Genomic DNA, 4,728 nt, shown 5'->3' on the forward strand with positions numbered 1-4,728 from the left:
CCCCCCCAGCTAAATGCTCATTTGGGGTCAGTTCTGGTAAGTTCCTCGGGTACATTGTTACCCACCGGGGCATCGAGGCCAACCTGGAGCAAATCAGGGCCATTCATTCAATCCCTTCCCCAAAGAACGCCGAAGAACGTCAAGGAGGTTCAAAAGCTAACGGGAAGGATGGCGGCCTTGAGCAGGTTAATCTCCAGACTCTCCAACAAATCTCATGCCTTCTTCGGAACCCTCAAGAATCCAAGGGACTTCCAATGGACAGAAGAGTGCGAATCCACTCTCCAAGAGCTAAAGTCATATCTCACCACTCCTCCACTCCTATTCAAGCCACTACTCGGTGAGGTCCTGCTGGTATATCTAGCAGTCTCCGAACACGCCGTGAACGCCGTCCTAGTCTGCGAGGAGGGAAACAAGCAGCTACCAATCTATTACGTAAGTAAGGCTCTCCTGGACGCGGAAACCCGCTATAGCCATCTAGAGAAGCTTGCCTTAGCCCTGATAGTCGCCGATCGCAAGCTCCGACCCTACTTCCAGGCTCATCCAATCGTGGTTGTTACCTCCTTCCCTGTAAAGTTGTTCCTCCACAAACCCGAAGTCTCTGGACGCTTAGCCAAATGGGCTGTGGAACTAGGGGAGTACGACATAATATTTTGACCTGCCACGGCTATAAAGTCATAGGTCCTAGCGGACTTCGTTGCTGAATTCTCCCCTGCCTTACTCTTAGCTTTGGAGCAGGAGGTATGCCTCCAAGGCGAAACTAAGAAAGAGGGAGAATGGATCCTGCACGTTGATGGATCCAACAACGTTAGAAGAGCTGGAGTCGGAATAGTGCTTACCTCGCCGACGGGGAACACAACCTCAAGGGCCGTGAGATGCAACTTCAAAGCAACCAACAACGAAAGTGAGTACGAGGCCCTAATCGCAGGTCTAACTCTCGCCCACCAAATGGGGGCAAAAAACATCCAGGTCTTCGGCGACTCCCAGCTGGTAATCAACCAGATACAAGGAGAGTACCAAGCAAAAGACGACAGCATGATCCAATATCTGGCAGACGCCCAGTGACTGATCTAGAAGTTCAAGGGCTGCAAGCTCACTCAAATCCCCCGAGAAAAAAACTCGCAAGCCGATGCCCTGGCTAATCTGGGGTCCGCCCTCGAAACGAATAGCCAGATGAGTATAACCTTGCTTGTGCTTCAATGGCCAGCCACCCTGGAGGAACCCCCGCCAGAGGAGGTCTCCGCTTTTGAAGAAGGCGAAACCTGGATGCCCCCTAGTCCGGTACCTGGAGACCGACATTCTCCCAGAAGATCGTAACGAGGCCAGGAAAATTAAGAAGCAAGCCGCGAGGTACTGTATTTCCTAGGAGAAGCTGTACCGAAGATCCTTCTCTGGCCCGTACCTCAGGTGTGTCACACCTCGAGAAGCCGCTAGAATCCTTGTAGAACAACATGAAGGAGATTGTTGATCCCACTCTAGCGGAAGAAGCCTGGTGCTCAGAGTCAGAAGGGTGGGTTACTACTGGCCCACGATGGCCGCAGACACCGACAAACAAGCCAAACACTGCGACCAGTGTCAGAGGCACGCTCCAGTCTCCAAGCTTCCCCTGGAGAACCTCAAGTCCATAAGCTCACCATGGCCCTTCAGAAAGTGGGGCATGGACATAGTAGGGTAATTCCCTATGGCGCCGGGGCAGAAGGTCTTCCTTCTGATAGTCACTGACTACTTCTCCAAGTGGGTTGAAGCAGAAGCACTCAGCCGCATAACAGACATCCAGATTCACAAATTCCTGTGGACCTACGTAATCCCTCGCTTCGGGGTCCCCCACGAGATCGTCACCGACAATGGACCCCAGGTCACGAGCCATAACTTCAAGGAGTTCTGCAAGGACTGGGGCATAAAGCTCACTTTCACCACACCCCGACACCCCAGTCTAATGGACAAGCCAAGTCTACAAATAAAACCGTGGTCAATATTCTTAAAAAGCGACTGGAGGGCACTCACGGGAAGTGGGCGGAAAAGCTACACCGAGTCCTCTGGGCTTACCGGACCACTCCCAAAACAGCAACAGGGGAAATTCCCTACTCGCTGGTCTACGGCTCTGAGGCCATTGTACCCACAGAGATGCACATAAGAACAACGGTCTCCGGGTCCACCTCTCAGGAGGAGAACAATGAGCTGATGGCGCTAAGCCTCGACCTACTCGACGAAAATAGAGAGGCCGCTCGGCTGAGAAACTGGTCCTACCAGCAAGATGTCACCAGGACGTACAACAAGAAAGTCAGAACCATGACCTTCCAGCAAGGGGATTGGGTTCTACGACGAGCAGAAAAAACAACGGGGAAACTCACCCCCGGGTGGGAAGGACCCTATAAGGTCATCGAGGTGCGGAAAACAGGTTCCTATAGGCTGCAAGATAGCAAAGGTAAAATACAACCTAACTGCTGGAACGCCCTGCACCTTAAAGCTTATCATTTTTAATACGGTCCCAGGACCATGATTTATATACAACTATATGCTATTTAAGCATTATGATTTCCTACTCTTATATATGCTAAACGTCTCCGGACAAAGCTTATAATAAAATAGTTCCGACTATAAAGGCAGAGGGGAAATCATTATACTTAAAGGGGCATACGAGTTGGATCAGGTCTCCAGAGACCTCCGATCCTGGCCAACCCATGCAAAGAGTGGCACGACCACAGTGACACGCCCACAAAATCAAAACGGGTATGAGAGATAAAGCAGGAATGGGTATGCACAAGCCTGAGTATGCTGTCAAAACTACCTAAAACCCATGTGCAGCCTAAGGCGCATCGGGGTCCCTAGAGTACCAATGTGAAAAGTCCATGTATTAAAACGCTATGAGCTACACATTACAGGGAGCACATGGTATATATTCATTGCAAAAGTACTGTGAAATACAGGGAGCAATCAAAATCCTTCTTCTCCAAACGTGGAAAGTCCTGGCACTTGGGTCATAACACCCACGCCAGCACCCTCTAAGCCTGTCAGTGACTTCCTGCAGAAGTAGAATACAGCATAGGAACTCGATAGTGGCCAGCTTCCGAGCGGTAGAATGCGAAATCCAAACAGGTACCGGTAGTAGTCTTGCCTAGGAAGGCGGAGTACGGTCCCTGCAAAAAAAAAACATTCCGGGTTCCCAAGGAGCTCCGGGTCTCTATGCGAGCCCCCGATCTAAAGAGGAAACCCAAGGTTCCCCAAACGATTCCGGGTCCTACGCATAAAATCTAAGGAAAAACCTCCGGGTTCCCCTATAGCCTCCGGGTTCCAATCAAAGATCTCAGGGTCTAAGGAAGAACCTCCGGGTTCCTATACGGCCTCAGGGTTCCGAAGATAAAAAGAAGTTAGAACCTCTGTGCAGCCTAGGGCGCATCGGGGTCATTATAACTTCAAAGAACCTCCGGGTTTCAAACAACGATCTTCGGATCCAAACCTCGGGGTTTCTAAACGGCCTCAGAGGCCTATTACGATTTTAAGAAAGAGGATAGAATCCCTGTGCAGCCTAGGGCGCATCGGGGTCATTACATCCCTAAGAACCTCCGGGTTCCCATGCGACTTCAGGGTCCTGATACGATCTCCGGATCTAAAGGAATACCCCGTACCCTTAAACGACCTCAGGGTCCAATCACGATCTCAAAAACCTCTGGGTTCCAACTACGATCCCCGGATCTATCATAGAATATCTGGATTCCTACACCGCCTCTGGGCTCCAGTCATGATCCCAGGATATAGAGAAGGACCTCCGGGCCCCCAATGCGATCTCAGGATCCAAGGAGACCCTCCAGGGTCCTCCATGACCTCCGGGTCCCCAGACGACCCCCGGTACCCCAGACGACCCCCGGGACCCCAGACGACCCCCGGGATCCCAGACGACCCCCGGGTCCCCACACAACCTCCAAGTTACATGATCAATCTCCAGACTCCAAGGAAATCACATTCTAGCTCGAAACCTCTGGGATTATAGCTCATCTCCCCGGATCCTATTGTTCAATCTACGAAAAGAGAGGCATCATAGACTACAAAGTTCTACCTTGATCGAGAAATTGGCGGAAGGATATCCTCCTAAAGAAGAAGCATGCAAAACACTACTATCAGGAGTATGCGAAGCAACAGGAAGGAGTAAATAAAGGGGAAAAACGATGAAGCATCATTATTCATAAAATCAAAGGGGGCTATAAAGAGCCAGTATTCAAAAGAAAGCAACAAAAAACCAGAGTCACAAAAGATAAAGGAAAAAGAATCATTCAGAAAGAAGTCCCCTCCGAGAATCGCGACCCTACAACGGATCTTGGGGTTGTAGCCTGGGAGAAGCTCCCCGATTGATGGTTGAGCCCTCCGGACAGGAACAGATGACACCGATACTCTTCTTCCGGATTCCAATGCTTGTTGGGGTCGAAAACGGTTACGACGAAGTTAACGTCCAAATCCCTGCAGAATACAAGTATGTCGTTCCGCAACAAATCATGCTCGGTCAAGAAAACGTCGCAGCGTATGTTCCCGAGATAAAGCTTCGTTCGAATTCTATTTAGATCAAACATAAGCCATCGGAAACATACCCAGACCAGCTACGGATAGGTCCGAGTATGATGATCAGAACACGAACGAACCAAGCTCGGTCATTACGTAACTACCGCACATGCACGCTGTCCGGTCGCTACGTAGCGACCGAGCTCGAGCCAAGCTCGGTCGCTACGTAGCGACCGAGCT

Source organism: Brassica oleracea, chromosome C4 (genome assembly GCF_000695525.1).
Source record: "Brassica oleracea var. oleracea cultivar TO1000 chromosome C4, BOL, whole genome shotgun sequence".
Taxonomy (NCBI): Eukaryota; Viridiplantae; Streptophyta; class Magnoliopsida; order Brassicales; family Brassicaceae; genus Brassica; species Brassica oleracea.